This window comes from Tasmannia lanceolata, unplaced genomic scaffold (assembly GCF_043159265.1).
Source record: "Tasmannia lanceolata isolate RefF3 unplaced genomic scaffold, GAP_Taslan_0.1 ptg000003l, whole genome shotgun sequence".
Classification (NCBI taxonomy): Eukaryota; Viridiplantae; Streptophyta; class Magnoliopsida; order Canellales; family Winteraceae; genus Tasmannia; species Tasmannia lanceolata.
The window spans coordinates 31,968,256-31,988,577 of record NW_027518680.1 but is presented as its reverse complement, the minus strand read 5'-3'; the positions used below and the strand labels follow the sequence as shown (position 1 = coordinate 31,988,577).

Below are 20,322 nucleotides of genomic sequence, written 5' to 3'. Positions count from 1 at the left end.
AAAGTGACAGGGGTGCAACACGAGGACTTCCCAGGAGGTCACCCATCCTAGTACTACTCTCGCCCAAGCACGCTTAACTTCGGAGTTCTGATGGGATCCAGTGCATTTGTGCTGGTATGATCGCACCCAGCATGCCTCTCTATTGTCAAAGTAATAAAGAGTTTCCACTCGCATTGTCGTACGAAGTCCGTTTAAATGAAAGTGCGAAAAAATCCTGCTAGATGACACCGGATGGACGATCCGAGCATGTCGGAAAGCCGGATGACCACCATGGCTGTCATCGCGCGATTAATCTTCCCGAGTACCCCCGAATCAATATAAGAATCGCCACGATCTGACGGGCGGATCAAAAGTTATCGTCGGAACGATATTTGTGCACCAAGGGTAGCTCACGGCCAGTAAACACCTTCCGACCGGATTCATGACTTTCATCCACTAGTACACTCATCCGCTATAGCTTGTACGTCACTGAATCTAAACAAACCCCCGCTATAATTTGACCGCAAATGAAATGTTAGAACGAATTCCGTTTATCGAATCAAACGACACTATCACCCCGCCATAATAAAGACCGGACGTATTTGAATTCACTATCCGGCAGAAAATAAAAAGATCCCAACCGAAACGTAGGAGGCGTCGCACTAAACGTGCGTTTCAGTTCGCATCGATGTTCCAGAACCGAAAGATTGTTCGAAAAAAGTGGTAGATAGCCGAAAAAAGTGACAGGGGTGCAACACGAGGACTTGCCAGGAGGTCACCTATCCTAGTACTACTCTCGCCCAAGCACGCTTAACTTCGGAGTTCTGATGGGATCCAGTGCATTTGTGCTGGTATGATCGCACCCAGCATGCCTCTCCATTGTCAAAGTAATAAAGAGTTTCCACTCGCATTGTCGTACGAAGTCCGTTTAAATGAAAGTGCGAAAAAATCCTGCTAGATGACACCGGATGGACGATCCGAGCATGTCGGAAAGCCGGATGACCGCCATGGCTGTCATCGCGCGATTAATCTTCCCGAGTACCCCCGAATCAATATAAGAATCGCCACGATCTGACGGGCGGATCAAAAGTTATCGTCGGAACGATATTTGTGCACCAAGGGTAGCTCACGGCCAGTAAACACCTTCCGACCGGATTCATGACTTTCATCCACTAGTACACTCATCCGCTATAGCTTGTACGTCACTGAATCTAAACAAACCCCCGCTATAATTTGACCGCAAATGAAATGTCAGAACGAATTCCGTTTATCGAATCAAACGACACTATCACCCCGCCATAATAAAGACCGGACGTATTTGAATTCACTATCCGGCAGAAAATAAAAAGATCCCAACCGAAACGTAGGAGGCGTCGCACTAAACGTGCGTTTCAATTCGCATCGATGTTCCAGAACCGAAAGATTTTTCGAAAAAAGTGGTAGATAGCCGAAAAAAGTGACAGGGGTGCAACACGAGGACTTGCCAGGAGGTCACCCATCCTAGTACTACTCTCGCCCAAGCACGCTTAACTTCGGAGTTCTGATGGGATCCAGTGCATTTGTGCTGGTATGATCGCACCCAGCATGCCTCTCCATTGTCAAAGTAATAAAGAGTTTCCACTCGCATTGTCGTACGAAGTCCGTTTAAATGAAAGTGCGAAAAAATCCTGCTAGATAACATCGGATGGACGATCCGAGCATGTCGGGAAGCCGGATGACCGCCAGGGCTGTCATCGCGCGATGAATCTTCCCGATTACCCCCGAATCAATATAAGAATTGCCACGATCTGACGGGCGGATCAAAAGTTATCGTCGGAACGATATTTGTGCACCAAGGGTAGCTCACGGCCAGTAAACACCTTCCGACCGGATTCATGACTCGCATCCACTAGTACACTCATCCGCTATAGCCTGTACGCCACTGAATCTAAACAAACCCCCGCTATAATTTGACCGCAAATGAAATGTCAGAACGAATTCCGTTTATCGAATCAAACGACACTATCACCTCGCCATAATAAAGACCGGACGTCTTCGAATTCACCATCCGGAAGAAAATAAAAAGATCCGCACCAAAACCTAGGAGGCGACGCACTAAACGTGCGTTTCAGTTCGCTTCAATATTCCACAACCGAAAGATTGTTCGAAAAAAGTGGTAGATAGCCGAAAAAAGTGACAGGGGTGCAACACGAGGACTTCCCAGGAGGTCACCCATCCTAGTACTACTCTCGCCCAAGCACGCTTAACTTCGGAGTTCTGATGGGATCCAATGCATTTTTGGTGGTATGATCTCACCCAGCATGCCTCCCCATTGTCAAAGTAATAAAGAGTTTCGACTCGCATTGTCGTACGAAGTCCGTTTAAATGAAAGTGCGAAAAAATCCTGCTAGATGCCATCGGATGGACGATCCGAGCATGTCGGGAAGCCAGATGACCGCCAGGGCTGTCATCGCGCGATGAATCTTCCCGATTACCCCCGAATCAATATAAGAATCGCCACGATCTGACGGGCGGATCAAAAGTTATCGTCGGAACGATATTTGTGCACCAAGGGTAGCTCACGGCCAGTAAACACCTTCCGACCGGATTCATGACTCGCATCCACTAGTACACTCATCCGCTATAGCCTGTACGTCACTGAATCTAAACAAACCCCCGCTATAATTTGACCGCAAATGAAATGTCAGAACGAATTCCGTTTATCGAATCAAACGACACTATCACCCCGCCGTAATAAAGACCGGAGGTATTTGAATTCACCATCCGGAAGAAAATAAAAAGATCCGAACCGAAACGTAGGAGGCGTCGCAATAAACGTGCGTTTCAGTTCGCATCGATGTTCCAGAACCGAAAGATTGTTCGAAAAAAGTGGTAGATAGCCGAAAAAAGTGACAGGGGTGCAACACGAGGACTTCCCAGGAGGTCACCCATCCTAGTACTACTCTCGCCCAAGCACGCTTAACTTCGGAGTTCTGATGGGATCCAGTGCATTTGTGCTGGTATGATCGGACCCAGCATGCCTCTCCATTGTCAAAGTAATAAAGAGTTTCCACTCGCTTTGTCGTACGAAGTCCGTTTAAATGAAAGTGCGAAAAAATCCTGCTAGATGACATCGGATGGACGATCCGAGCATGTCGGGAAGCCGGATGACCGCCAAGGCTGTCATCGCGCGATGAATCTTCCCGATTACCCCCGAATCAATATAAGAATCGCCACGATCTGACGGGCGGATCAAAAGTTATCGTCGGAACGATATTTGTGCACCAAGGGTAGCTCACGGCCAGTAAACACCTTCCGACCGGATTCATGACTCGCATCCACTAGTACACTCATCCGCTATAGCCTGTACGTCACTGAATCTAAACAAACCCCCGCTATAATTTGACCGCAAATGAAATGTCAGAACGAATTCCGTTTATCGAATCAAACGACACTATCACCCCGCCATAATAAAGACCGGACGTCTTCGAATTCACCATCCGGAAGAAAATAAAAAGATACGAACCGAAACCAAGGAGGCGACGCACTAAACGTGCGTTTCAGTTCGCATCGATATTCCAGAACCGAAAGATTGTTCGAAAAAAGTGGTAGATAGCCGAAAAAAGTGACAGGGGTGCAACACGAGGACTTCCCAGGAGGTCACCCATCCTAGTACTACTCTCGCCCAAGCACGCTTAACTTCGGATTTCTGATGGGATCCAGTGCATTTGTGCTGGTATGATCGCACCCAGCATGCCTCTCCATTGTCAAAGTAATAAAGAGTTTCCACTCGCATTGTCGTACGAAGTCCGTTTAAATGAAAGTGCGAAAAAATCCTGCTAGATGACACCGGATGGACGATCCGAGCATGTCGGGAAGCCGGATAACCGCCAGGGCTGTCATCGCGCGATGAATCTTCCCGAGTACCCCCGAATCAATATAAGAATCGCCACGATCTGACGGGCGGATCAAAAGTTATCGTCGGAACGATATTTGTGCACCAAGGGTAGCTCACGGCCAGTAAACACCTTCCGACCGGATTCATGACTCGCATCCACTAGTACACTCATCCGCTATAGCCTGTACGTCACTGAATCTAAACAAACGCCCGCTATAATTTGACCGCAAATGAAATGTCAGAACGAATTCCGTTTATCGAATCAAACGACACTATCACCCCGCCATAATAAAGACCGAACGTATTTGAATTCACCATCCGAAAGAAAATAAAAAGATCCGAACCGAAACGTAGGAGGCGACGCACTAAACGTGCGTTTCAGTTCGCATCGATGTTCCAGAACCGAAAGATTGTTCGAAAAAAGTGGTAGATAGCCGAAAAAAGTGACAGGGGTGCAACACGAGGACTTCCCAGGAGGTCACCCATCCTAGTACTACTCTCGCCCAAGCATGCTTAACTTCGGAGTTCTGATGGGATCCAGTGCATTTGTGCTGGTATGATCGCACCCAGCATGCCTCTCCATTGTCAAAGTAATAAAGAGTTTCCACTCGCATTGTCGTACGAAGTCCGTTTAAATGAAAGTGCGAAAAAATCCTGCTAGATGACACCGGATGGACGATCCGAGCATGTCGGGACGCCGGATGACCGCCAGAGCTGTCATTGCGCGATGGATCTTCCTGATTACCCCCGAATCAATATAAGAATCGCCACGATCTGACGGGCGGATCAAAAGTTATCGTCGGAACGATATTTGTGCACCAAGGGTAGCTCACGGCCAGTAAACACCTTCCGACCGGATTCATGACTCGCATCCACTAGTACACTCATCCGCTATAGCCTGTACGTCACTGAATCTAAACAAACCCCCGCTATAATTTGACCGCAAATGAAATGTCAGAACGAATTCCGTTTATCGAATCAAACGACACTATCACCCCGCCATAATAAAGACCGGACGTATTTGAATTCACTATCCGGCAGAAAATAAAAAGATCCCAACCGAAACGTAGGAGGCGTCGCACTAAACGTGCGTTTCAGTTCGCATCGATGTTCCAGAACCGAAAGATTGTTCGAAAAAAGTGGTAGATAGCCGAAAAAAGTGACAGGGGTGCAACACGAGGACTTGCCAGGAGGTCACCCATCCTAGTACTACTCTCGCCCAAGCACGCTTAACTTCGGAGTTCTGATGGGATCCAGTGCATTTGTGCTGGTATGATCGCACCCAGCATGCCTCTCCATTGTCAAAGTAATAAAGAGTTTCCACTCGCATTGTCGTACGAAGTCCGTTTAAATGAAAGTGCGAAAAAATCCTGCTAGATGACACCGGATGGACGATCCGAGCATGTCGGAAAGCCGGATGACCGCCATGGCTGTCATCGCGCGATTAATCTTCCCGAGTACCCCCGAATCAATATAAGAATCGCCACGATCTGACGGGCGGATCAAAAGTTATCGTCGGAACGATATTTGTGCACCAAGGGTAGCTCACGGCCAGTAAACACCTTCCGACCGGATTCATGACTTTCATCCACTAGTACACTCATCCGCTATAGCTTGTACGTCACTGAATCTAAACAAACCCCCGCTATAATTTGACCGCAAATGAAATGTCAGAACGAATTCCGTTTATCGAATCAAACGACACTATCACCCCGCCATAATAAAGACCGGACGTATTTGAATTCACTATCCGGCAGAAAATAAAAAGATCCCAACCGAAACGTAGGAGGCGTCGCACTAAACGTGCGTTTCAGTTCGCATCGATGTTCCAGAACCGAAAGATTTTTCGAAAAAAGTGGTAGATAGCCGAAAAAAGTGACAGGGGTGCAACACGAGGACTTGCCAGGAGGTCACCCATCCTAGTACTACTCTCGCCCAAGCACGCTTAACTTCGGAGTTCTGATGGGATCCAGTGCATTTGTGCTGGTATGATCGCACCCAGCATGCCTCTCCATTGTCAAAGTAATAAAGAGTTTCCACTCGCATTGTCGTACGAAGTCCGTTTAAATGAAAGTGCGAAAAAATCCTGCTAGATAACATCGGATGGACGATCCGAGCATGTCGGGAAGCCGGATGACCGCCAGGGCTGTCATCGCGCGATGAATCTTCCCGATTACCCCCGAATCAATATAAGAATCGCCACGATCTGACGGGCGGATCAAAAGTTATCGTCGGAACGATATTTGTGCACCAAGGGTAGCTCACGGCCAGTAAACACCTTCCGACCGGATTCATGACTCGCATCCACTAGTACACTCATCCGCTATAGCCTGTACGCCACTGAATCTAAACAAACCCCCGCTATAATTTGACCGCAAATGAAATGTCAGAACGAATTACGTTTATCGAATCAAACGACACTATCACCTCGCCATAATAAAGACCGGACGTCTTCGAATTCACCATCCGGAAGAAAATAAAAAGATCCGAACCAAAACCTAGGAGGCGACGCACTAAACGTGCGTTTCAGTTCGCTTCAATATTCCACAACCGAAAGATTGTTCGAAAAAAGTGGTAGATAGCCGAAAAAAGTGACAGGGGTGCAACACGAGGACTTCCCAGGAGGTCACCCATCCTAGTACTACTCTCGCCGAAGCACGCTTAACTTCGGAGTTCTGATGGGATCCAATGCATTTTTGGTGGTATGATCTCACCCAGCATGCCTCCCCATTGTCAAAGTAATAAAGAGTTTCGACTCGCATTGTCGTACGAAGTCCGTTTAAATGAAAGTGCGAAAAAATCCTGCTAGATGCCATCGGATGGACGATCCGAGCATGTCGGGAAGCCGGATGACCGCCAGGGCTGTCATCGCGCGATGAATCTTCCCGATTACCCCCGAATCAATATAAGAATCGCCACGATCTGACGGGCGGATCAAAAGTTATCGTCGGAACGATATTTGTGCACCAAGGGTAGCTCACGGCCAGTAAACACCTTCCGACCGGATTCATGACTCGCATCCACTAGTACACTCATCCGCTATAGCCTGTACGTCACTGAATCTAAACAAACCCCCGCTATAATTTGACCGCAAATGAAATGTCAGAACGAATTCCGTTTATCGAATCAAACGACACTATCACCCCGCCGTAATAAAGACCGGAGGTATTTGAATTCACCATCCGGAAGAAAATAAAAAGATCCGAACCGAAACGTAGGAGGCGTCGCAATAAACGTGCGTTTCAGTTCGCATCGATGTTCCAGAACCGAAAGATTGTTCGAAAAAAGTGGTAGATAGCCGAAAAAAGTGACAGGGGTGCAACACGAGGACTTCCCAGGAGGTCACCCATCCTAGTACTACTCTCGCCGAAGCACGCTTAACTTCGGAGTTCTGATGGGATCCAATGCATTTTTGGTGGTATGATCTCACCCAGCATGCCTCCCCATTGTCAAAGTAATAAAGAGTTTCGACTCGCATTGTCGTACGAAGTCCGTTTAAATGAAAGTGCGAAAAAATCCTGCTAGATGACACCGGATGGACGATCCGAGCATGTCGGGAAGCCGGATAACCGCCAGGGCTGTCATCGCGCGATGAATCTTCCCGAGTACCCCCGAATCAATATAAGAATCGCCACGATCTGACGGGCGGATCAAAAGTTATCGTCGGAACGATATTTGTGCACCAAGGGTAGCTCACGGCCAGTAAACACCTTCCGACCGGATTCATGACTCGCATCCACTAGTACACTCATCCGCTATAGCCTGTACGTCACTGAATCTAAACAAACCCCCGCTATAATTTGACCGCAAATGAAATGTCAGAACGAATTCCGTTTATCGAATCAAACGACACTATCACCCCGCCATAATAAAGACCGGACGTCTTCGAATTCACCATCCGGAAGAAAATAAAAAGATACGAACCGAAACCAAGGAGGCGACGCACTAAACGTGCGTTTCAGTTCGCATCGATATTCCAGAACCGAAAGATTGTTCGAAAAAAGTGGTAGATAGCCGAAAAAAGTGACAGGGGTGCAACACGAGGACTTCCCAGGAGGTCACCCATCCTAGTACTACTCTCGCCCAAGCACGCTTAACTTCGGATTTCTGATGGGATCCAGTGCATTTGTGCTGGTATGATCGCACCCAGCATGCCTCTCCATTGTCAAAGTAATAAAGAGTTTCCACTCGCATTGTCGTACGAAGTCCGTTTAAATGAAAGTGCGAAAAAATCCTGCTAGATGACACCGGATGGACGATCCGAGCATGTCGGGAAGCCGGATAACCGCCAGGGCTGTCATCGCGCGATGAATCTTCCCGAGTACCCCCGAATCAATATAAGAATCGCCACGATCTGACGGGCGGATCAAAAGTTATCGTCGGAACGATATTTGTGCACCAAGGGTAGCTCACGGCCAGTAAACACCTTCCGACCGGATTCATGACTCGCATCCACTAGTACACTCATCCGCTATAGCCTGTACGTCACTGAATCTAAACAAACGCCCGCTATAATTTGACCGCAAATGAAATGTCAGAACGAATTCCGTTTATCGAATCAAACGACACTATCACCCCGCCATAATAAAGACCGAACGTATTTGAATTCACCATCCGAAAGAAAATAAAAAGATCCGAACCGAAACGTAGGAGGCGACGCACTAAACGTGCGTTTCAGTTCGCATCGATGTTCCAGAACCGAAAGATTGTTCGAAAAAAGTGGTAGATAGCCGAAAAAAGTGACAGGGGTGCAACACGAGGACTTCCCAGGAGGTCACCCATCCTAGTACTACTCTCGCCCAAGCATGCTTAACTTCGGAGTTCTGATGGGATCCAGTGCATTTGTGCTGGTATGATCGCACCCAGCATGCCTCTCCATTGTCAAAGTAATAAAGAGTTTCCACTCGCATTGTCGTACGAAGTCCGTTTAAATGAAAGTGCGAAAAAATCCTGCTAGATGACACCGGATGGACGATCCGAGCATGTCGGGACGCCGGATGACCGCCAGAGCTGTCATTGCGCGATGGATCTTCCTGATTACCCCCGAATCAATATAAGAATCGCCACGATCTGACGGGCGGATCAAAAGTTATCGTCGGAACGATATTTGTGCACCAAGGGTAGCTCACGGCCAGTAAACACCTTCCGACCGGATTCATGACTCGCATCCACTAGTACACTCATCCGCTATAGCCTGTACGTCACTGAATCTAAACAAACCCCCGCTATAATTTGACCGCAAATGAAATGTCAGAACGAATTCCGTTTATCGAATCAAACGACACTATCACCCCGCCATAATAAAGACCGGACGTATTTGAATTCACTATCCGGCAGAAAATAAAAAGATCCCAACCGAAACGTAGGAGGCGTCGCACTAAACGTGCGTTTCAGTTCGCATCGATGTTCCAGAACCGAAAGATTGTTCGAAAAAAGTGGTAGATAGCCGAAAAAAGTGACAGGGGTGCAACACGAGGACTTGCCAGGAGGTCACCCATCCTAGTACTACTCTCGCCCAAGCACGCTTAACTTCGGAGTTCTGATGGGATCCAGTGCATTTGTGCTGGTATGATCGCACCCAGCATGCCTCTCCATTGTCAAAGTAATAAAGAGTTTCCACTCGCATTGTCGTACGAAGTCCGTTTAAATGAAAGTGCGAAAAAATCCTGCTAGATGACACCGGATGGACGATCCGAGCATGTCGGAAAGCCGGATGACCGCCATGGCTGTCATCGCGCGATTAATCTTCCCGAGTACCCCCGAATCAATATAAGAATCGCCACGATCTGACGGGCGGATCAAAAGTTATCGTCGGAACGATATTTGTGCACCAAGGGTAGCTCACGGCCAGTAAACACCTTCCGACCGGATTCATGACTTTCATCCACTAGTACACTCATCCGCTATAGCTTGTACGTCACTGAATCTAAACAAACCCCCGCTATAATTTGACCGCAAATGAAATGTCAGAACGAATTCCGTTTATCGAATCAAACGACACTATCACCCCGCCATAATAAAGACCGGACGTATTTGAATTCACTATCCGGCAGAAAATAAAAAGATCCCAACCGAAACGTAGGAGGCGTCGCACTAAACGTGCGTTTCAGTTCGCATCGATGTTCCAGAACCGAAAGATTTTTCGAAAAAAGTGGTAGATAGCCGAAAAAAGTGACAGGGGTGCAACACGAGGACTTGCCAGGAGGTCACCCATCCTAGTACTACTCTCGCCCAAGCACGCTTAACTTCGGAGTTCTGATGGGATCCAGTGCATTTGTGCTGGTATGATCGCACCCAGCATGCCTCTCCATTGTCAAAGTAATAAAGAGTTTCCACTCGCATTGTCGTACGAAGTCCGTTTAAATGAAAGTGCGAAAAAATCCTGCTAGATAACATCGGATGGACGATCCGAGCATGTCGGGAAGCCGGATGACCGCCAGGGCTGTCATCGCGCGATGAATCTTCCCGATTACCCCCGAATCAATATAAGAATCGCCACGATCTGACGGGCGGATCAAAAGTTATCGTCGGAACGATATTTGTGCACCAAGGGTAGCTCACGGCCAGTAAACACCTTCCGACCGGATTCATGACTCGCATCCACTAGTACACTCATCCGCTATAGCCTGTACGCCACTGAATCTAAACAAACCCCCGCTATAATTTGACCGCAAATGAAATGTCAGAACGAATTACGTTTATCGAATCAAACGACACTATCACCTCGCCATAATAAAGACCGGACGTCTTCGAATTCACCATCCGGAAGAAAATAAAAAGATCCGAACCAAAACCTAGGAGGCGACGCACTAAACGTGCGTTTCAGTTCGCTTCAATATTCCACAACCGAAAGATTGTTCGAAAAAAGTGGTAGATAGCCGAAAAAAGTGACAGGGGTGCAACACGAGGACTTCCCAGGAGGTCACCCATCCTAGTACTACTCTCGCCGAAGCACGCTTAACTTCGGAGTTCTGATGGGATCCAATGCATTTTTGGTGGTATGATCTCACCCAGCATGCCTCCCCATTGTCAAAGTAATAAAGAGTTTCGACTCGCATTGTCGTACGAAGTCCGTTTAAATGAAAGTGCGAAAAAATCCTGCTAGATGCCATCGGATGGACGATCCGAGCATGTCGGGAAGCCGGATGACCGCCAGGGCTGTCATCGCGCGATGAATCTTCCCGATTACCCCCGAATCAATATAAGAATCGCCACGATCTGACGGGCGGATCAAAAGTTATCGTCGGAACGATATTTGTGCACCAAGGGTAGCTCACGGCCAGTAAACACCTTCCGACCGGATTCATGACTCGCATCCACTAGTACACTCATCCGCTATAGCCTGTACGTCACTGAATCTAAACAAACCCCCGCTATAATTTGACCGCAAATGAAATGTCAGAACGAATTCCGTTTATCGAATCAAACGACACTATCACCCCGCCGTAATAAAGACCGGAGGTATTTGAATTCACCATCCGGAAGAAAATAAAAAGATCCGAACCGAAACGTAGGAGGCGTCGCAATAAACGTGCGTTTCAGTTCGCATCGATGTTCCAGAACCGAAAGATTGTTCGAAAAAAGTGGTAGATAGCCGAAAAAAGTGACAGGGGTGCAACACGAGGACTTCCCAGGAGGTCACCCATCCTAGTACTACTCTCGCCGAAGCACGCTTAACTTCGGAGTTCTGATGGGATCCAATGCATTTTTGGTGGTATGATCTCACCCAGCATGCCTCCCCATTGTCAAAGTAATAAAGAGTTTCGACTCGCATTGTCGTACGAAGTCCGTTTAAATGAAAGTGCGAAAAAATCCTGCTAGATGACACCGGATGGACGATCCGAGCATGTCGGGAAGCCGGATAACCGCCAGGGCTGTCATCGCGCGATGAATCTTCCCGAGTACCCCCGAATCAATATAAGAATCGCCACGATCTGACGGGCGGATCAAAAGTTATCGTCGGAACGATATTTGTGCACCAAGGGTAGCTCACGGCCAGTAAACACCTTCCGACCGGATTCATGACTCGCATCCACTAGTACACTCATCCGCTATAGCCTGTACGTCACTGAATCTAAACAAACGCCCGCTATAATTTGACCGCAAATGAAATGTCAGAACGAATTCCGTTTATCGAATCAAACGACACTATCACCCCGCCATAATAAAGACCGAACGTATTTGAATTCACCATCCGAAAGAAAATAAAAAGATCCGAACCGAAACGTAGGAGGCGACGCACTAAACGTGCGTTTCAGTTCGCATCGATGTTCCAGAACCGAAAGATTGTTCGAAAAAAGTGGTAGATAGCCGAAAAAAGTGACAGGGGTGCAACACGAGGACTTCCCAGGAGGTCACCCATCCTAGTACTACTCTCGCCCAAGCACGCTTAACTTCGGAGTTCTGATGGGATCCAGTGCATTTGTGCTGGTATGATCGCACCCAGCATGCCTCTCCATTGTCAAAGTAATAAAGAGTTTCCACTCGCATTGTCGTACGAAGTCCGTTTAAATGAAAGTGCGAAAAAATCCTGCTAGATGACACCGGATGGACGATCCGAGCATGTCGGAAAGCCGGATAACCGCCATGGCTGTCATCGCGCGATTAATCTTCCCGAGTACCCCCGAATCAATATAAGAATCGCCACGATCTGACGGGCGGATCAAAAGTTATCGTCGGAACGATATTTGTGCACCAAGGGTAGCTCACGGCCAGTAAACACCTTCCGACCGGATTCATGACTTTCATCCACTAGTACACTCATCCGCTATAGCTTGTACGTCACTGAATCTAAACAAACCCCCGCTATAATTTGACCGCAAATGAAATGTCAGAACGAATTCCGTTTATCGAATCAAACGACACTATCACCCCGCCATAATAAAGACCGGACGTATTTGAATTCACTATCCGGCAGAAAATAAAAAGATCCCAACCGAAACGTAGGAGGCGTCGCACTAAACGTGCGTTTCAGTTCGCATCGATGTTCCAGAACCGAAAGATTGTTCGAAAAAAGTGGTAGATAGCCGAAAAAAGTGACAGGGGTGCAACACGAGGACTTCCCAGGAGGTCACCCATCCTAGTACTACTCTCGCCCAAGCACGCTTAACTTCGGAGTTCTGATGGGATCCAGTGCATTTGTGCTGGTATGATCGCACCCAGCATGCCTCTCCATTGTCAAAGTAATAAAGAGTTTCCACTCGCATTGTCGTACGAAGTCCGTTTAAATGAAAGTGCGAAAAAATCCTGCTAGATGACACCGGATGGACGATCCGAGCATGTCGGGAAGCCGGATGACCGCCAGAGCTGTCATTGCGCGATGAATCTTCCTGATTACCCCCGAATCAATATAAGAATCGCCACGATCTGACGGGCGGATCAAAAGTTATCGTCGGAACGATATTTGTGCACCAAGGGTAGCTCACGGCCAGTAAACACCTTCCGACCGGATTCATGACTCGCATCCACTAGTACACTCATCCGCTATAGCCTGTACGTCACTGAATCTAAACAAACCCCCGCTATAATTTGACCGCAAATGAAATGTCAGAACGAATTCCGTTTATCGAATCAAACGACACTATCACCCCGCCATAATAAAGACCGGACGTCTTCGAATTCACCATCCGGAAGAAAATAAAAAGATCCGAACCGAAACCTAGGAGGCGACGCACTAAACGTGCGTTTCAGTTCGCATCGATATTTCAGAACCGAAAGATTTTTCGAAAAAAGTGGTAGATAGCCGAAAAAAGTGACAGGGGTGCAACACGAGGACTTCCCAGTAGGTCACCCATCCTAGTACTACTCTCGCCCAAGCACGCTTAACTTCGGAGTTCTGATGGGATCCAGTGCATTTGTGCTGGTATGATCGCACCCAGCATGCCTCTCCATTGTCAAAGTAATAAAGAGTTTCCACTCGCATTGTCGTACGAAGTCCGTTTAAATGAAAGTGCGAAAAAATCCTGCTAGATGACACCGGATGGACGATCCGAGCATGTCGGGAAGCCGGACGACCGCCAGAGCTGTCATTGCGCGAGGAATCTTCCTGATTACCCCCGAATCAATATAAGAATCGCCACGATCTGACGGGCGGATCAAAAGTTATCGTCGGAACGATATTTGTGCACCAAGGGTAGCTCACGGCCAGTAAACACCTTCCGACCGGATTCATGACTCGCATCCACTAGTACACTCATCCGCTATAGCCTGTACGCCACTGAATCTAAACAAACCCCCGCTATAATTTGACCGCAAATGAAATGTCAGAACGAATTCCGTTTATCGAATCAAACGACACTATCACCTCGCCATAATAAAGACCGGACGTCTTCGAATTCACCATCCGGAAGAAAATAAAAAGATCCGAACCAAAACCTAGGAGGCGACGCACTAAACGTGCGTTTCAGTTCGCTTCAATATTCCACAACCGAAAGATTGTTCGAAAAAAGTGGTATATAGCCGAAAAAAGTGACAGGGGTGCAACACGAGGACTTCCCAGGAGGTCACCCATCCTAGTACTACTCTCGCCCAAGCACGCTTAACTTCGGAGTTCTGATGGGATCCAATGCATTTTTGGTGGTATGATCTCACCCAGCATGCCTCTCCATTGTCAAAGTAATAAAGAGTTTCGACTCGCATTGTCGTACGAAGTCCGTTTAAATGAAAGTGCGAAAAAATCCTGCTAGATGCCATCGGATGGACGATCCGAGCATGTCGGGAAGCCGGATGACCGCCAGGGCTGTCATCGCGCGATGAATCTTCCCGATTACCCCCGAATCAATATAAGAATCGCCACGATCTGACGGGCGGATCAAAAGTTATCGTCGGAACGATATTTGTGCACCAAGGGTAGCTCACGGCCAGTAAACACCTTCCGACCGGATTCATGACTCGCATCCACTAGTACACTCATCCGCTATAGCCTGTACGTCACTGAATCTAAACAAACCCCCGCTATAATTTGACCGCAAATGAAATGTCAGAACGAATTCCGTTTATCGAATCAAACGACACTATCACCCCGCCGTAATAAAGACCGGAGGTATTTGAATTCACCATCCGGAAGAAAATAAAAAGATCCGAACCGAAACGTAGGAGGCGTCGCAATAAACGTGCGTTTCAGTTCGCATCGATGTTCCAGAACCGAAAGATTGTTCGAAAAAAGTGGTAGATAGCCGAAAAAAGTGACAGGGGTGCAACACGAGGACTTCCCAGGAGGTCACCCATCCTAGTACTACTCTCGCCCAAGCACGCTTAACTTCGGAGTTCTAATGGGATCCAGTGCATTTGTGCTGGTATGATCGGACCCAGCATGCCTCTCCATTGTCAAAGTAATAAAGAGTTTCCACTCGCTTTGTCGTACGAAGTCCGTTTAAATGAAAGTGCGAAAAAATCCTGCTAGATGACATCGGATGGACGATCCGAGCATTTCGGGAAGCCGGATGACCGCCAAGGCTGTCATCGCGCGATGAATCTTCCCGATTACCCCCGAATCAATATAAGAATCGCCACGATCTGACGGGCGGATCAAAAGTTATCGTCGGAACGATATTTGTGCACCAAGGGTAGCTCACGGCCAGTAAACACCTTCCGACCGGATTCATGACTCGCATCCACTAGTACACTCATCCGCTATAGCCTGTACGTCACTGAATCTAAACAAACCCCCGCTATAATTTGACCGCAAATGAAATGTCAGAATGAATTCCGTTTATCGAATCAAACGACACTATCACCCCGCCATAATAAAGACCGGACGTCTTCGAATTCACCATCCGGAAGAAAATAAAAAGATACGAACCGAAACCAAGGAGGCGACGCACTAAACGTGCGTTTCAGTTCGCATCGATATTCCAAAACCGAAAGATTGTTCGAAAAAAGTGGTAGATAGCCGAAAAAAGTGACAGGGGTGCAACACGAGGACTTCCCAGGAGGTCACCCATCCTAGTACTACTCTCGCCCAAGCACGCTTAACTTCGGATTTCTGATGGGATCCAGTGCATTTGTGCTGGTATGATCGCACCCAGCATGCCTCTCCATTGTCAAAGTAATAAAGAGTTTCCACTCGCATTGTCGTACGAAGTCCGTTTAAATGAAAGTGCGAAAAAATCCTGCTAGATGACACCGGATGGACGATCCGAGCATGTCGGGAAGCCGGATGACCGCCAGAGCTGTCATCGCGCGATGAATCTTCCTGATTACCCCCGAATCAATATAAGAATCGCCACGATCTGACGGGCGGATCAAAAGTTATCGTCGGAACGATATTTGTGCACCAAGGGTAGCTCACGGCCAGTAAACACCTTCCGACCGGATTCATCACTCGCATCCACTAGTACACTCATCCGCTATAGCCTGTACGTCACTGAATCTAAACAAACCCCCGCTATAATTTGACCGCAAATGAAATGTCAGAACGAATTCCGTTTATCGAATCAAACGACACTATCACCCCGCCATAATAAAGACCGGACGTCTTCGAATTCACCATCCGGAAGAAAATAAAAAGATCCGAACCGAAACCTAGGAGGCGACGCACTAAACGTGCGTTTCAGTTCGCATCGATATTTCAGAACCGAAAGATTTTTCGAAAAAAGTGGTAGATAGCCGAAAAAAGTGACAGGGGTGCAACACGAGGACTTCCCAGGAGGTCACCTATCCTAGTACTACTCTCGCCCAAGCACGCTTAACTTCGGAGTTCTGATGGGATCCAGTGCATTTGTGCTGGTATGATCGCACCCAGCATGCCTATCCATTGTCAAAGTAATAAAGAGTTTCCACTCGCATTGTCGTACGAAGTCCGTTTAAATGAAAGTGCGAAAAAATCCTGCTAGATAACATCGGATGGACGATCCGAGCATGTCGGGAAGCCGGATGACCGCCAAGGCTGTCATCGCGCGATGAATCTTCCCGATTACCCCCGAATCAATATAAGAATCGCCACGATCTGACGGGCGGATCAAAAGTTATCGTCGGAACGATATTTGTGCACCAAGGGTAGCTCACGGCCAGTAAACACCTTCCGACCGGATTCATGACTCGCATCCACTAGTACACTCATCCGCTATAGCCTGTACGCCACTGAATCTAAACAAACCCCCGCTATAATTTGACCGCAAATGAAATGTCAGAACGAATTCCGTTTATCGAATCAAACGACACTATCACCTCGCCATAATAAAGACCGGACGTCTTCGAATTCACCATCCGGAAGAAAATAAAAAGATCCGAACCAAAACCTAGGAGGCGACGCACTAAACGTGCGTTTCAGTTCGCTTCAATATTCCACAACCGAAAGATTGTTCGAAAAAAGTGGTAGATAGCCGAAAAAAGTGACAGGGGTGCAACACGAGGACTTCCCAGGAGGTCACCCATCCTAGTACTACTCTCGCCCAAGCACGCTTAACTTCGGAGTTCTGATGGGATCCAATGCATTTTTGGTGGTATGATCTCACCCAGCATGCCTCTCCATTGTCAAAGTAATAAAGAGTTTCGACTCGCATTGTCGTACGAAGTCCGTTTAAATGAAAGTGCGAAAAAATCCTGCTAGATGCCATCGGATGGACGATCCGAGCATGTCGGGAAGCCGGATGACCGCCAGGGCTGTCATCGCGCGATGAATCTTCCCGATTACCCCCGAATCAATATAAGAATCGCCACGATCTGACGGGCGGATCAAAAGTTATCGTCGGAACGATATTTGTGCACCAAGGGTAGCTCACGGCCAGTAAACACCTTCCGACCGGATTCATGACTCGCATCCACTAGTACACTCATCCGCTATAGCCTGTACGTCACTGAATCTAAACAAACCCCCGCTATAATTTGACCGCAAATGAAATGTCAGAACGAATTCCGTTTATCGAATCAAACGACACTATCACCCCGCCGTAATAAAGACCGGAGGTATTTGAATTCACCATCCGGAAGAAAATAAAAAGATCCGAACCGAAACGTAGGAGGCGTCGCAATAAACGTGCGTTTCAGTTCGCATCGATGTTCCAGAACCGAAAGATTGTTCGAAAAAAGTGGTAGATAGCCGAAAAAAGTGACAGGGGTGCAACACGAGGACTTCCCAGGAGGTCACCCATCCTAGTACTACTCTCGCCCAAGCACGCTTAACTTCGGAGTTCTGATGGGATCCAGTGCATTTGTGCTGGTATGATCGCACCCAGCATGCCTCTCCATTGTCAAAGTAATAAAGAGTTTCCACTCGCATTGTCGTACGAAGTCCGTTTAAATGAAAGTGCGAAAAAATCCTGCTAGATGACACCGGATGGACGATCCGAGCATGTCGGAAAGCCGGATGACGCCAGGGCTGTCATCGCGCGATTAATCTTCCCGAGTACCCCCGAATCAATATAAGAATCGCCACGATCTGACGGGCGGATCAAAAGTTATCGTCGGAACGATATTTGTGCACCAAGGGTAGCTCACGGCCAGTAAACACCTTCCGACCGGATTCATGACTTTCATCCACTAGTACACTCATCCGCTATAGCTTGTACGTCACTGAATCTAAACAAACCCCCGCTATAATTTGACCGCAAATGAAATGTCAGAACGAATTCCGTTTATCGAATCAAACGACACTATCACCCCGCCATAATGAAGACCGGACGTATTTGAATTCACTATCCGGCAGAAAATAAAAAGATCCCAACCGAAACGTAGGAGGCGTCGCACTAAACGTGCGTTTCAGTTCGCATCGATGTTCCAGAACCGAAAGATTGTTCGAAAAAAGTGGTAGATAGCCGAAAAAAGTGACAGGGGTGCAACACGAGGACTTCCCAGGAGGTCACCCATCCTAGTACTACTCTTGCCCAAGCACGCTTAACTTCGGAGTTCTGATGGGATCCAGTGCATTTGTGCTGGTATGATCGCACCCAGCATGCCTCTCCATTGTCAAAGTAATAAAGAGTTTCCACTCGCATTGTCGTACGAAGTCCGTTTAAATGAAAGTGCGAAAAAATCCTGCTAGATGACACCGGATGGACGATCCGAGCATGTCGGAAAGCCGGATGACCGCCAGGGCTGTCATCGCGCGATTAATCTTCCCGAGTACCCCCGAATCAATATAAGAATCGCCACGATCTGACGGGCGGATCAAAAGTTATCGTCGGAACGATATTTGTGCACCAAGGGTAGCTCACGGCCAGTAAACACCTTCCGACCGGATTCATGACTTTCATCCACTAGTACACTCATCCGCTATAGCTTGTACGTCACTGAAATCTAAACAAACCCCCGCTATAATTTGATCGCAAATGAAATGTCAGAACGAATTCCGTTTATCGAATCAAACGACACTATCACCCCGCCATAATAAAGACCGGACGTATTTGAATTCACTATCCGGCAGAAAATAAAAAGATCCCAACCGAAACGTAGGAGGCGACGCACTAAACGTGCGTTTCAGTTCGCATCGATGTTCCAGAACCGAAAGATTGTTCGAAAAAAGTGGTAGATAGCCGAAAAAAGTGACAGGGGTGCAACACGAGAACTTCCAAGGGGGTCACCCATCCTAGTACTACTCTCGCCCAAGCACGCTTAACTTCGGAGTTCTGATGGGATCCAGTGCATTTGTGCTGGTATGATCGCACCCAGCATGCCTCTCCATTGTCAAAGTAATAAAGAGTTTCCACTCGCATTGTCGTACGAAGTCCGTTTAAATGAAAGTGCGAAAAAATCCTGCTAGATGACACCGGATGGACGATCCGAGCATGTCGGAAAGCCGGATGACCGCCAAGGCTGTCATCGCGCGATGAATCTTCCCGAGTACCCCCGAATCAATATAAGAATCGCCACGATCTGACGGGCGGATCAAAAGTTATCGTCGGAACGATATTTGTGCACCAAGGGTAGCTCACGGCCAGTAAACACCTTCCGACCGGATTCATGACTCGCATCCACTAGTACACTCATCCGCTATAGCCTGTACGTCACTGAATCTGAACAAACCCCCGCTATAATTTGACCGCAAATGAAATGTCAGAACGAATTCCGTTTATCGAATCAAACGACAGTATCACCCCGCCATAATAAAGACCGGACGTCTTTGAATTCACCATCCGGAAGAAAATAAAAAGATCCGAACCGAAACGTAGGAGGCGACGCACTAAACGTGCGTTTCAGTTCGCATCGATGTTCCAGAACCGAAAGATTGTTCGAAAAAAGTGGTAGATAGCCGAAAAAAGTGACAGGGGTGCAACACGAGGACTTCCCAGGAGGTCACCCATCCTAGTACTACTCTCGCCCAAGCACGCTTAACTTCGGAGTTCTGATGGGATCCAGTGCATTTGTGCTGGTATGATCGCACCCAGCATGCCTCTCCATTGTCAAAGTAATAAAGAGTTTCCACTCGCATTGTCGTACGAAGTCCGTTTAAATGAAAGTGCGAAAAAATCCTGCTAGATGACACCGGATGGACGATCCGAGCATGTCGGAAAGCCGGATGACCACCAAGG

At 47.7% G+C, this 20,322-nt stretch overlaps 29 non-coding genes across 29 annotated transcripts; all 29 read right to left on the bottom strand.

Annotated features, from left to right (window-relative positions):
• Positions 1 to 9: 9 nt before the first annotated feature.
• On the bottom strand, positions 10 to 128 carry LOC143872770 (5S ribosomal RNA). Its single transcript, XR_013247503.1, has one exon. It is a non-coding gene; the product is annotated as a 5S ribosomal RNA (ribosomal RNA).
• Positions 129 to 725: 597 nt separating this feature from the next.
• On the bottom strand, positions 726 to 844 carry LOC143874923 (5S ribosomal RNA). Its single transcript, XR_013249593.1, has one exon. It is a non-coding gene; the product is annotated as a 5S ribosomal RNA (ribosomal RNA).
• A 597-nt stretch (positions 845 to 1,441) lies between these two features.
• On the bottom strand, positions 1,442 to 1,560 carry LOC143874421 (5S ribosomal RNA). The gene has a single exon (XR_013249101.1). It is a non-coding gene; the product is annotated as a 5S ribosomal RNA (ribosomal RNA).
• Positions 1,561 to 2,157: 597 nt separating this feature from the next.
• LOC143875254 (5S ribosomal RNA) lies at positions 2,158 to 2,276 on the bottom strand. Its single transcript, XR_013249912.1, has one exon. It is a non-coding gene; the product is annotated as a 5S ribosomal RNA (ribosomal RNA).
• Positions 2,277 to 2,873: 597 nt separating this feature from the next.
• On the bottom strand, positions 2,874 to 2,992 carry LOC143874170 (5S ribosomal RNA). Its single transcript, XR_013248858.1, has one exon. It is a non-coding gene; the product is annotated as a 5S ribosomal RNA (ribosomal RNA).
• Positions 2,993 to 3,589: 597 nt separating this feature from the next.
• On the bottom strand, positions 3,590 to 3,708 carry LOC143873917 (5S ribosomal RNA). Its single transcript, XR_013248612.1, has one exon. It is a non-coding gene; the product is annotated as a 5S ribosomal RNA (ribosomal RNA).
• Positions 3,709 to 4,305: 597 nt separating this feature from the next.
• Positions 4,306 to 4,424, bottom strand: LOC143873705 (5S ribosomal RNA). Its single transcript, XR_013248408.1, has one exon. It is a non-coding gene; the product is annotated as a 5S ribosomal RNA (ribosomal RNA).
• Positions 4,425 to 5,021: 597 nt separating this feature from the next.
• LOC143874420 (5S ribosomal RNA) lies at positions 5,022 to 5,140 on the bottom strand. Its single transcript, XR_013249100.1, has one exon. It is a non-coding gene; the product is annotated as a 5S ribosomal RNA (ribosomal RNA).
• Positions 5,141 to 5,737: 597 nt separating this feature from the next.
• LOC143874419 (5S ribosomal RNA) lies at positions 5,738 to 5,856 on the bottom strand. The gene has a single exon (XR_013249099.1). It is a non-coding gene; the product is annotated as a 5S ribosomal RNA (ribosomal RNA).
• A 597-nt stretch (positions 5,857 to 6,453) lies between these two features.
• Positions 6,454 to 6,572, bottom strand: LOC143875396 (5S ribosomal RNA). Its single transcript, XR_013250042.1, has one exon. It is a non-coding gene; the product is annotated as a 5S ribosomal RNA (ribosomal RNA).
• Positions 6,573 to 7,169: 597 nt separating this feature from the next.
• LOC143875395 (5S ribosomal RNA) lies at positions 7,170 to 7,288 on the bottom strand. The gene has a single exon (XR_013250041.1). It is a non-coding gene; the product is annotated as a 5S ribosomal RNA (ribosomal RNA).
• A 597-nt stretch (positions 7,289 to 7,885) lies between these two features.
• Positions 7,886 to 8,004, bottom strand: LOC143873916 (5S ribosomal RNA). The gene has a single exon (XR_013248611.1). It is a non-coding gene; the product is annotated as a 5S ribosomal RNA (ribosomal RNA).
• Positions 8,005 to 8,601: 597 nt separating this feature from the next.
• LOC143873703 (5S ribosomal RNA) lies at positions 8,602 to 8,720 on the bottom strand. Its single transcript, XR_013248406.1, has one exon. It is a non-coding gene; the product is annotated as a 5S ribosomal RNA (ribosomal RNA).
• A 597-nt stretch (positions 8,721 to 9,317) lies between these two features.
• On the bottom strand, positions 9,318 to 9,436 carry LOC143874418 (5S ribosomal RNA). Its single transcript, XR_013249098.1, has one exon. It is a non-coding gene; the product is annotated as a 5S ribosomal RNA (ribosomal RNA).
• Positions 9,437 to 10,033: 597 nt separating this feature from the next.
• On the bottom strand, positions 10,034 to 10,152 carry LOC143874417 (5S ribosomal RNA). Its single transcript, XR_013249097.1, has one exon. It is a non-coding gene; the product is annotated as a 5S ribosomal RNA (ribosomal RNA).
• Positions 10,153 to 10,749: 597 nt separating this feature from the next.
• On the bottom strand, positions 10,750 to 10,868 carry LOC143875394 (5S ribosomal RNA). Its single transcript, XR_013250040.1, has one exon. It is a non-coding gene; the product is annotated as a 5S ribosomal RNA (ribosomal RNA).
• Positions 10,869 to 11,465: 597 nt separating this feature from the next.
• LOC143875393 (5S ribosomal RNA) lies at positions 11,466 to 11,584 on the bottom strand. Its single transcript, XR_013250039.1, has one exon. It is a non-coding gene; the product is annotated as a 5S ribosomal RNA (ribosomal RNA).
• Positions 11,585 to 12,181: 597 nt separating this feature from the next.
• LOC143872769 (5S ribosomal RNA) lies at positions 12,182 to 12,300 on the bottom strand. Its single transcript, XR_013247502.1, has one exon. It is a non-coding gene; the product is annotated as a 5S ribosomal RNA (ribosomal RNA).
• Positions 12,301 to 12,897: 597 nt separating this feature from the next.
• LOC143872768 (5S ribosomal RNA) lies at positions 12,898 to 13,016 on the bottom strand. The gene has a single exon (XR_013247501.1). It is a non-coding gene; the product is annotated as a 5S ribosomal RNA (ribosomal RNA).
• A 597-nt stretch (positions 13,017 to 13,613) lies between these two features.
• On the bottom strand, positions 13,614 to 13,732 carry LOC143873295 (5S ribosomal RNA). The gene has a single exon (XR_013248011.1). It is a non-coding gene; the product is annotated as a 5S ribosomal RNA (ribosomal RNA).
• Positions 13,733 to 14,329: 597 nt separating this feature from the next.
• Positions 14,330 to 14,448, bottom strand: LOC143875253 (5S ribosomal RNA). The gene has a single exon (XR_013249911.1). It is a non-coding gene; the product is annotated as a 5S ribosomal RNA (ribosomal RNA).
• Positions 14,449 to 15,045: 597 nt separating this feature from the next.
• On the bottom strand, positions 15,046 to 15,164 carry LOC143874484 (5S ribosomal RNA). The gene has a single exon (XR_013249163.1). It is a non-coding gene; the product is annotated as a 5S ribosomal RNA (ribosomal RNA).
• Positions 15,165 to 15,761: 597 nt separating this feature from the next.
• Positions 15,762 to 15,880, bottom strand: LOC143873914 (5S ribosomal RNA). The gene has a single exon (XR_013248609.1). It is a non-coding gene; the product is annotated as a 5S ribosomal RNA (ribosomal RNA).
• A 597-nt stretch (positions 15,881 to 16,477) lies between these two features.
• On the bottom strand, positions 16,478 to 16,596 carry LOC143873819 (5S ribosomal RNA). Its single transcript, XR_013248517.1, has one exon. It is a non-coding gene; the product is annotated as a 5S ribosomal RNA (ribosomal RNA).
• Positions 16,597 to 17,193: 597 nt separating this feature from the next.
• Positions 17,194 to 17,312, bottom strand: LOC143875252 (5S ribosomal RNA). The gene has a single exon (XR_013249910.1). It is a non-coding gene; the product is annotated as a 5S ribosomal RNA (ribosomal RNA).
• Positions 17,313 to 17,909: 597 nt separating this feature from the next.
• On the bottom strand, positions 17,910 to 18,028 carry LOC143872767 (5S ribosomal RNA). Its single transcript, XR_013247500.1, has one exon. It is a non-coding gene; the product is annotated as a 5S ribosomal RNA (ribosomal RNA).
• Positions 18,029 to 18,624: 596 nt separating this feature from the next.
• Positions 18,625 to 18,743, bottom strand: LOC143873655 (5S ribosomal RNA). Its single transcript, XR_013248358.1, has one exon. It is a non-coding gene; the product is annotated as a 5S ribosomal RNA (ribosomal RNA).
• Positions 18,744 to 19,341: 598 nt separating this feature from the next.
• Positions 19,342 to 19,460, bottom strand: LOC143873466 (5S ribosomal RNA). Its single transcript, XR_013248174.1, has one exon. It is a non-coding gene; the product is annotated as a 5S ribosomal RNA (ribosomal RNA).
• A 597-nt stretch (positions 19,461 to 20,057) lies between these two features.
• LOC143872766 (5S ribosomal RNA) lies at positions 20,058 to 20,176 on the bottom strand. The gene has a single exon (XR_013247499.1). It is a non-coding gene; the product is annotated as a 5S ribosomal RNA (ribosomal RNA).
• Between the last annotated feature and the right edge of the window lie 146 nt (positions 20,177 to 20,322).